The sequence below is a fragment of the Lygodium microphyllum genome, chromosome 18 (genome assembly GCF_053477565.2).
Source record: "Lygodium microphyllum isolate KBCC chromosome 18, Lygodium_microphyllum_v1.1.10, whole genome shotgun sequence".
In the NCBI taxonomy this organism is placed as follows: Eukaryota; Viridiplantae; Streptophyta; class Polypodiopsida; order Schizaeales; family Lygodiaceae; genus Lygodium; species Lygodium microphyllum.
The window spans coordinates 37,569,188-37,580,167 of record NC_141152.1 but is presented as its reverse complement, the minus strand read 5'-3'; the positions used below and the strand labels follow the sequence as shown (position 1 = coordinate 37,580,167).

Below are 10,980 nucleotides of genomic sequence, written 5' to 3'. Positions count from 1 at the left end.
GCTTTGTAGAAAAAGGAAGGGAACGATTAGTATGCAAATTGAAGAAGAGCCTTTATGGGCTTAAGTAGATACCTAGGGAGTAGTACCATAAGTTTGACACTTTTATGCATTCACAGGGGTATTCTTGCAATGATATGGATTTGTATTTATACACAAAGAAGACCCATGATGGTAGCCTTATTGTCTTAGTGCTTTATATTTATAATATGCTTATTATTGGGAGTGCTCATTCTAAGTTGGATGCTTTAAAGACTGAGCCCAAGAAGAGCTTTGAGATGAAGGACATGGGACATGCCTCACACATACTTGGTATATGCATTATGTGCAATCACTTTGAGGAATCTCTACTTGTCCCAAAAGGAGCATGATGGTAAGCCTATTGGCTATCCTTTGCCTTCTCATACAAAGGTTAGTAGTCAAACCAATTGTCCTCAGTCAGTGTCCTCAGTCAGATAATGAGAGGGTAAAGATGGCCAAGGTTTGCTATACACATATAGTGGACAATTTGATGTATGCCATGATAGCAACTTGTCTTGTCATAGCATTTGCAATGGAAGTTGTGGTATGTTACATGGATAAAACCTGGCAAACAATATTGGGATATCATGAAGGGTATCATGAGATACCTTAAAGGCACTAGAGATATGTGCATTTACTATGGTAGCCAGGATATAAGAGTCATGGGTTACACAAACTTTGATTATACATGACATGTAGACAATAAGAAGCCCACCTCTAGGTATGTCTTATACCTTTGTTGGAGGTACTATCTCTTAGATGTCCAAGGTGTAGAAATGCACACTCTTATCTATTATTGAGGTTGGAGTACAATGGAGCTACAAAGGCTTCTTGCAAGGAGTAAAAATAACATATATGATAACTAAAAGCTCTCATAAACTTGCTGATACTTTTCAACACCCTACAAAATTCTACTCTTGTAAATTGTCCATCATGCATTGGAGCTATATGAATATTGTTTCCAAATGTATAACTCTAGGTAACACTACATTTCTTAGAGATTTGGCATGATCTATACTTGGTTTGAAGTAAGATTCTCTTTTAACTTATTGAATGCTACAATTTCTTTTTCAACTCATTAGAGAGAATATACTTTGTTTTTGTAAAGCATGAAGAGGGGAAGCGATTCCAGTAATGTACCAAGTGAACCTTTGATAGTAAAAACATAGCCCCAAAGAGCTTCGTGCATCATGTTATGTTTACAAATCAAGCCAACTACGAATATGACACCTAGGGTTTTGGGGGCGGGGGGGAATAGAGTGGAGCACCACTCCTCCCACTAACCATGTGGTCGTGCTCTTGGGCCCCCTCAAGACGGGGTTCTAAGTTAGTGCTAGAAGGATTAAGCTCCTCATAGTGCTTTGATTGGTCTCTCTTTCGCAGCGGGTTGTCCTTTTTGTTTGTTGTGGCATGGAACCAATGGAATTTTAGTTTTTTCTTTTTTTAAAATACTTGTCAATGATGTCTTGCATCATTGTCCCCATAGCGTGACCACTTTTTTTGTAGGGTTCAAATAGATTGACAATATACTGTTATTTGCGTTGTAAGCATTAGTGGGTTGATGTTCTTGGCTAGACTATTAGTTTAAGACTCATATCCCTTGCAGATGATGAACCCCCCTCGGGAAAAATGTATGATTGGGAGTGAAAATAGGTTGAATCGATATCACTAGGTTTCCCCTTGAACTTTAATCCAATTGACAAAAAATGATTTCTGCGCCTAGAACCCGAGAGGTATGGAATCCCTACTAGCTATGGTTACCTCTTCAGGCTAAATCCTTTCTCATTATTAAAAAAAAAGCTAAATTATTGAAAGATCAACAGACTTGCCACAAAAAGCACCGACTCTCTCAAACCAGAACACCCTATATATATCATTGGACGTGGAGCAAGATAAAGTTATGTTCTCATATACGAGAGAGAGAGAGAGAGAGAGGGAGAGCGCAAGAGCAAGGGCGAGGAACGGAGGCTAGATGGAAGCAGCGACAACGGCTGGCTTTGCAGAAGCTCCTGCAATTCTGACGACACAATCTTATTCAGGAGATCGGCTTGATTTGCCGTGCACCTCTGCATAACAGCAGACCCTTGGCGATGGAGGTTTTGTGTTACTACTACACCAAGTTTGCCTGATGTATCTATGTATCACAAGCAACGCAAGGTAAGAGCAGTCAGATCTTTCCCCTAGGGGTGCGCTCACGGGGTGGATCTCCCAGCAATGAAAGAAGAAAATGCTTTTTCTCTGTCGAGGGGGATTTCTTTGTTTATAATCCCCCTCGTGGTGCCATGCCTGCTTCTGTGCGTCCGCTTTCACGTTTCTGGTTCCGAAATTCTTGTCATGGTAGGCCGCCTGAGAACACTCGAGAAGGAACGCTTGTAGGTGGAGTGGATCCGCTGACGTCTTAACCCGTGGGACACCAACAGTAACGCTAACACTAACGCGGATAGTTATTATTATTATTTTCAATCAGGGGATCGTGGAGTAATACGTGAAAGCCGTTGATAAGAAAAAACGTTAGATCTTGTTATTTTGGTACAAACATTCTGTGACACAAAAGACCAGAGGAGTTGAGCCGAGTCACAGCGAACAGGGACGTGGTGCTTCCTTTTTGATGTGTCTGCAATATAATTTTGTCGCAATCAAGATTCAAATTCCATAACCTTGAAGTCATATTGCAGTTTGGTTGTCTTAACTTGGTGTTTTTGCAGTTAATTGAACCACATCTTTTCAGATGGTGCATTTGCACTTGAACGGGATTGTGCATCGCGAATCAATTCTATTGTCATGATGCAAAATTGGTCTAGCTAGAAAGCACAGCGAGGTTTTAATCGCTATTAAGCTTGGTGTTTATGCATATTCAAGCGTAGCTGAAAGTGAGTCTATTCATCTAGTGTGCTTGGCACTTAATTAGACGTCAACTTTTGGTGGCAATGGAATGCAATTGTCAGTAAAATTACCTGTTCACTGCTCGAGCACTCTTCACTCTTCAGAAGACATATTTGTACATCCTCAAATCTGTCATCATTATGCTACAAGTGCAATGTCACCGTCCAGAAGACCTGTCAAATCCATCCACATTATGCTACAAACAGTAATCACCAGGGGAGAAGATAAGAGGGAAGCATGAATAGAAACTTTTGCAACTAGTCAGTTTATCAAATGTGCTTGATCTTTTCAGCATCATAACTTTTCAGAGAGTTCTTCAATAGCGAAAAGTCTTGTGTAAAAGATTGTCTTATTTTGTTTCATTGGAGCTGCCCAGATGATAGTATTGATGCTTACTTTCTCATCTCAAGACATACTTAGTTTCTGATCCTGCCTGTCCATTCTAACTCCTGAAATTGTAAAATCACGTTTAATATCTTGGTAGATGTGATACAAGGATTTGGTATCATTGTCACTTTGTAAACTTGAGTTTCCAATGTGTACTGCTTATAATAAAGGAAAATGGATATCAACAGCCCTCGCTTGCATTTGGATCCAAGGACATCAACAGCCCTCACTTGCCTTACTTGGATCCAAGCAGAAGTCAGGATTGCACTCCTGAATTTTCTGCCCTTGTAAACAGGTCTATTCTTTACTCTACGTTTGAGGCAAAAGCTCAGGCAAAGGTGGGGATGCACACAAGCTCATATTAACACTGTAAGAGGACTGGCAGGTATTTGTGATATCTTTTGGAATGTTTTTCCAATCTCTTAGTACTGCTGATGCTCTAGGAGGCTGTGCCAAGGGTACTTCCCTCTGCAGAGCCTGTTTGTAACAGTTCATAAAAGTGCAAGCAGGGTCGAGCAAATCGAAGCTATGATAATTTTGTGGATTGAGATAAGTATTTGAAATCGGCAGGTTTGAGGAAGTCTAGATGCCTGCATTTGAAGACCTTTTGGATTTGAGGAATGAAAACAGTCTTCACCCTTTTAACTCTCCAAGTATCATGCATGATTAAAGTCTCAAAATGCTTCCTTCTCCCTTTCAGAGTTTTTGCATTTGGATTCAAGCAGGAATCGGAAGTGGGCTCCTAAATCTTCTCCTCCTGTAACCAGGGCTATTCTTTGTGTGTGGGCAAGGCAAGAGCCAAGGCAAAGGTCTGGATGTATGGAGGCTTGTGGACTCTGTAAGAGAGATGCAATATACTTTTGATCTCTTCTGGAATGCAGTTGTGATTCGTTAATCGTGCTGATGGATCTTTGGTGCTCTAAGAGGCTGTGCCCAAGGTATGTACTTCCTCACAGCCTGTCAGTGAAGGTGCAGGCAGGGCCAAGCAAGTTAGTGTGCAGGCAGGGTTGAGCAAGTCTTTAACTATGAGAAATTTGCAGATTGAGATAGGTATAACAAGGAGATGAGATTTATTGTCATCATCATAATCTCTACTAACACCTAAAGAAGTGGGAGGAAGTCTGTAAGTGCCTGCATTTGAAGACCTTGGGGATTGAGGAATTTTGCAAAGCATCTTGCATGATTGAAGTCTTAAAATGCTTCCTTCTTGCCTTCAAAATCCAGATTTCCTGCACTTGGATCCAAGAAATTATCAGGAATGGACTCCTAAATCTTCTGCTCTTGTAAACAGGGCTATTCTTCAGTGTGTGCGTGAGGCAAGAGCCGAGGCAAAGGTCGTGGTGTATGCAAGCTCATTGACATTATTAAGAGGGCTGGATTGTATTGGTGATTAATCGTGGTGGTTCATCTCCATTACTGCTCTAGGAGGTTGTGCCCCTGGTACTTTGCTCAGCACAGTCTCAGTAAAGGTGCAGGCAGGGTTAAGCAAGTCTAAGCTATGAGAATTCTTTGGATCGAGATATGTTAATAACGAGATGATATATTGTCATCACCCTAATCTCTACTAACACCTAAAGAAGTGTGGAGGCAGGTTCAAGGATAAGTGGCTGCATTTGGAGATCTGGGGGATTGATGAATGGAAATAACGAACTTCACCTTTTTAACTTGCAAAGTATCTTGCCTGCTTGAAGTCTTTAAATGCTTCCTTCTTTCTTTGAAATCTAGATTTCTTGCATCTGAATGGACTCCTGAATCTTCTACCTCTGTAGAAACAGGGCTATCCTTTAGTATATGCTTTGTGATTTCTTAATCATGCTGATGGATCTGTATTACTGCTCTAGGAGGTTCCAGAATCCACGGTACTTTCCTCCACACAGCCTGTCAGTAAAGGTTCAGGCAGGTCAAGCAAGTCTAAGCTATGAGAATTGTGTGGATTGAGATAGGTGTAACATGAGATACTGTCATCACCCTAATCTCTACTAACACCTAAAGTAGAGTGGAGGCAGGTTTGAGGAAGTCTATCGATGGAAAGAACCAACTTGACCTTTTTAGCTTCCAGAGTATCTTGCATGATTGTTGAAGTCTTAAAATGCTTTCTTCTTGCTTTCAAATATCTGGATATATTTTCCCCTTGCATTCAAATCCAAGCAGGAATCTGAAGGGATATCCAAATCTTATCCCTGACATCCTGATCAATCGGGTTCTTCATACAGACACTGTGGGCACACAGCTGAGTCCAATAACTAGATTCTGTCAAGCTAATTGATATGGATGCCCTAATCTGATACCCCTGGGTACTTGATCAACAGGTTTGTTTTTTAGAGAGGGACTATATGAAGCAAGAGCCAGGTCAAAGGTTTAGACTTTTGTAAGCTGACTGATTCTCTAAGAGGAGCTTGAATGCATTCTTGATATATTTATGGTGCTGATTGATCTTCCATAGCTTTTGGAGGCTGTGTGGAGGTAACCTTCCTAGAAATCAAGTGCAATTTGTATGAGGCAAGAAAATATGCATAGATTCCCAGACTTTACAAACTTGGCATTCTGGTAAAGGAGAAATGTTGTTCTAATGGAGAAATCAAGTGCAACTGCATGAGGTAATCGTTGAGTCAGAAGTCTACATGTATGCAAGCTTATTGATGCTGTAAGGGGGGACTGGATGTTATTTGGAAAATGCCTATGGCATTGGTGGATCTTTTCTGCTGCTCCTATGGGAGTGTCCCATTGTTACTCTATGCACATTTCTTGGATGGATTCTACTTTGGCTTTGCATGACCATGAGATATTCATTAAGGGAGTTGGATTTTGGTGAGTAACTCTTTGATGATGTAGTATTCATCCATCTTATGGATTGTCGTTGGTTTTGATGTCCTTATGCAAATATTTACTTTTGAGGTGGCACCAAATTTTCCCAGCATTCATTCCAGTGAGGTGGCTGAAAATTTCCCCAGCTTATTATTCTAGTAGGAGTGTCTGCCAATAAGAACATGCATCATTGTTTTGCCATGTATGAATGGCATGCATTGACCACAATGGTCTTGTTAGAGCATGATACTAACGAGAACATCATGATGTCTTGGTTACAATTCCCAAGAACATGTTCCACTAAGATTAAAATTTCACTAAAGAGTACCTAAAGTTTCTTTGCCATGGTGAATGATGATGATTCTACCCTCAGTGAGGGAGGACAATACAGTGATTCGTTGATTTTGATTAGCAGAAGTTGGTTAAACTTGGTAAAATTTCTGATACTCTGTTTAGGGAGATGGATCAAAAACCTAATTTGACTTACACAGTTTGTGTAATGTTTAGACTGTTTTGAGGCGCTTGCAACAATGTCATGGATGGTGCTAAATTCTTTCCAAGAGATTTGTGCAAATAGTGGATGTGGTTGTTGAAATTGCACTTGACATGGACAGGCTCAACAAGGTCACTTTGATAATTCTTCTATAGGTCAGTGGGCAGAGAATCTCTCTCTCTCTCTCTCTCTCTCTCTCTCTCTCTCTCTCTCTCAGATTGTTGATCTTTATTAAGAACTGGTTCTGAGTCTTGCTTTTCTAGGAGTTTGATGCTGGAGGCAGGTTGAGATTGGGTTTGAGAAAAGTGCAATTTGTTTCTGTGAAATATAACCATTTAAGAAGGTGGTGAGGCACTTGCAAAAATCTATAATGCCTTAAATCACCTGGAACCTGAATGATGTCTCTTAAGAGTTACACGTGCAAATAGTGCATGCTGTTCACAGAGTTCTTTGACCTTGCCTCATACTCCAGGATTATGGGTGAGTGAACACCTGTAACTATGGGATTTCTTTGTTGAAGGCTAGGGTCTGGTATTGCAAAGTTATGTAGAGGCTTGCATTCACACTATTTGTGGTTTTGTGCAAGTTGCTGGTGAATGTTGCAGTGGTAATGGACTAGGTATGAAAGGGCATGCTGCTTGAAATGCTCAATGTTTGGTCATAAATTCAGTGTGGGTCCTATGCCTTGAGTGGCACAAGGAATGAGGAGGATGTACCTGCAATAAAACTGCATTGGGGTTTATTCCTAGGAAATTTTCATTGGGGTTTATTCCTAATGAAGTTATGTAAAGGCTCACATCCACACTTTTGTGGTTTATGCAAGTTGCTGGCAATTGTTGCAGTGATAATGGGCTGGGTGTGGGCTTACTGTTTGAATGCTCAGTGCTGGATTGTAAATTGAGTGTGGGAGCTATGATGCCTTCATTGGCACAATGAATGGTGTTGATATGCAGGTTTGTGTGTGCGCATATTGTAGTTGGCTTAAGATCTGAATTTAAGGGTCTTGGTGGTGGATGCAGGCGCTTAATGAGACATTGTGTGTACGGTCTTCTTTCAAGTAGCTTTTTTGACTGCTGAAGTTGAATATTCAGATCCATAATGTGTCCAATGAGCCACATTCTGTGAAACACTGGAGGATGAATGCAGGTTTTCAAACTTTGGAAAGCATCTTACATTACTACTTTGTATTCAATGAGCCATGTTCTTTAAAAAAAACACCCAACGATGGATGCAGGTTTTCAAACTTTAGGAAGTACCTTACACTTATGTTCCCTCCTTGCATCATAATGCAAACGGGAAACAAGAATGAACTTCCAACTCTTCTTTCTTAGACATTCGAGATTGAGCAGGGAGGTTCTTCAAACACAGTGATCAATCCCAGCCGAAATAGGAATGGACCCCCAACTTTTCTCCCTCAGCACCTTGGTTAGACAGCATGTTCTTTTGAGATAGAAATCATGTGAAAATATATGGGGTAAGGTTTGAGTCAAGGTTTGCATAGTACATATATGTATATATATGTATGCTTAATTATCATGTGAGGTAGGACATTTGGATTATGCTTGTGATGTTGGTGGACTTCTTTCGCCACTTTAGGAAGCTGTGCAGACTTCCCATTGCTTCATATATATATGATGGATTTTGGTTTGCCTTTCATGATCAATTTTTCTAGCTAGCCATTATTCTTTCAAGTTGATTGTTTGGTTTGACATTGTGAAGCTTAGTACACACATTGTTTTGGTGTCTCAATGGAAAGCAACATCTTGATGCTGCTATTATATTTGATATCTTGATGCAATTTCAATTTAAGGTGGTTGCAAATTTTCCAAGCAATCACTATAGAAAGAGCATTTTACACTAAGAACTTCTATATTTTTCATATCATGATGAATTGTAGATACCATTGATAGAACTGATATTGCAACAAGAGCATCTCGAGCATTTCTGTAGTGTTGGTGATGAATGACAAATGGTCCTAACCTTGATAGCATGCACATTAGACATGTAATATTATATACATGTATATTGTGGACAAGTTTTCTAATGGGGATATGAAATTTTAAGATGTTTTAATCTTGTTAATAACATTTGATTAAGTTATTAATCAAATATGCAAGGTTGTTTATTACATATGATGCACATGGCAGTTACATGTCAAGGGTTTTGAGGGTGTAATGGGTGTTAAAGATAAAAGTTGTGATAAGTTATCCCAGTTGGGCTTTGAGGGCAAGTTGGTGTTAGTTTTGGCTCTAGGATAGTTGTTTGGCTAATAAGTGTTAGCTGTGGTACTAAGCCAATATAAGGGTCAATAGAAGGTCGGAGACCGCTCCAAGTTGCGAATGGCTTAGTCAATTTAATTATGGATGGGCTAGGGTCAATAGAAGGTCGGAGACCACTCCAAGTTGTGAATGGCTTAGTTAATTCTAATAATGGATGGGCCACGGTAACCGCAAAAGGTTTCATCCGTGAAGCGTCATGTTCTATCTCGAAATGTTTCACCTTCAAGAAGGTTTCAAGTGAAATGTGAATTGAAATGATTGAATAATATATTAACATATTTTCTTATAAATGACTACTCATGAGTTACTATAGTATTCTATACAAGTACTAAGACTTGAGAATCATGGCATGTAAGTGTTTAATTTACACTTGTAAATAACATTTAAATTTTAATAAACTATAATCATGATCTAAAGAGTTGAGAGTACAAAGTTTAGACATAAAATTGGTTAGTTGAAGAATCATTTAATTGATGAGTTCAAACTTCATATACAACATGGATTTAATCAATCAAAGGCTTGAAGAATACAAATCATAAAAACTCAAAATATAAATCATAAGCCAAGTCTTGACTCTGAGAGTTTGTGAGAATGTAAAATCACGATTATATTCAAAATACAATGCACACATCTCTTAAAAAATGAATGATTCAAAAACCCTAATTTCAAGTTCTCAAATCTCAAAGGCACTACTCTCTAGTACTCTCACTAGAACTACCATCACTTTCACTATCACACTCCGATAAACTTGGAGTTAATCTGAAAGGCTTTAGGCCTTTGTGCATGATGACAAGAAACATGAGAAGCAGTTGCAGCAAATGGCTTCATAACTTTACGATCTCAATGTGTAGAGGATTGAGTTTGGTGTCTCATCCTCTCAATGTCCTTAGGGATGAAGTTGTAGATATCATCTTTATGGGTTTGGGATTGTAACATAATCACCTGAATAGGCTATAAACAAATGACTTTTGGAGAACAAAGTTGCTTAGTCCTCAAGTCTTCTCCATGATAGATCCAACCCATGGAATCAATTCAATGTTCTTCATTATTAAGTTGATGGAGTGGGTTATGCATGATGTTCATGCAATATATGGGTATCGAGCCTCCAGAGAGAATACTCTTGCAATTGCTTGCATTATCTGTTACAAATTGTACAACATGGTCCAACCCAATCTCCTTGATTGCTTCATTGATATGATTAAATATTACCTCTTGTTACATTATACATTACTTAGTAGTAGTAAGGCTAAATACAAAATTGACAAAAACTTAAGTGTGCTTACAAGTTGGAAGTAGAAGATACATGTGATCTGCATACCATGGCATGATAGATCTATAGATCTTAGAAATGTTGTTCCAGTGCAAGAAAATACCAAGATATTCATTAAGTGGTGATTGTGAGTGTCTTTTCATCCATTTGAGATAATTGTGCATCCATATTTTTTCCATGATGCTTTATGATCCTCCAAACTTGTGTGAATCACATCAATCCCATGGTTCAATTTGGTGGCTCTTAGAGCCTTTGAACCAGTAGGAGTGATAGGTGCTCTTGTAGCAGCTCAGAAACAACATTGATTCATCTCTTATAGACACTTGTGCGAGCCACATGAAAGGCAATGTTACATTGATAAAAAAATCTCTCTTTTGCTATTTTAGCTTTCTTTTTCAAGTCAAGTATTCAACTTTGTTGCAGCATGTTTGGATGTGATGATATGTGTGCTCGCTTACCAGAAGGGCCCCTTGTCCTGTAGACAATGGATATGCTCTAGGCATAGGACTATCACACGGGGTGTAAGTAAATAATGGTACTCTAGTACTAGCACATGGAGTATCGGCCCCAATTGATGACACATCCATAGTGCTAGGAGAGCCATGCTCATGAGTCGATGTGGCTACTGCCTCACCACTTGCTTATGTTTGAGTTTGAGAAGCTTGGTCTCTCACTATTGCACACACTCTCTCTACTATCATGTTGCGCCTGTCCTAATCAATAGGACCTTTTAGCTCTCCCAAAATTCTCAACCACCTTGATTGTTCATCATCATAGGTCAAAAATACGGATTTAGAGACCCCCCCTTTGCATATGTCTATTCCATCACCACTTACCCATGTAAA

At 39.4% G+C, this 10,980-nt stretch overlaps 1 long non-coding RNA gene across 2 annotated transcripts; it reads left to right on the top strand.

Annotated features, from left to right (window-relative positions):
• The first annotated feature begins 1,801 nt into the window (after nt 1-1,801).
• Nucleotides 1,802-8,076, top strand: LOC148020761 (uncharacterized). 2 transcript variants are annotated; one of them, XR_015694598.1, is made up of 3 exons: nt 1,885-6,741; nt 7,606-7,732; nt 7,821-8,076. It is a non-coding gene; the product is annotated as an uncharacterized LOC148020761 (long non-coding RNA). The 2 variants fall into 2 exon arrangements; XR_015694597.1 differs by having other exon boundaries at nt 1,802-6,741; nt 7,606-8,076.
• The last annotated feature ends 2,904 nt before the right edge of the window (nt 8,077-10,980 follow it).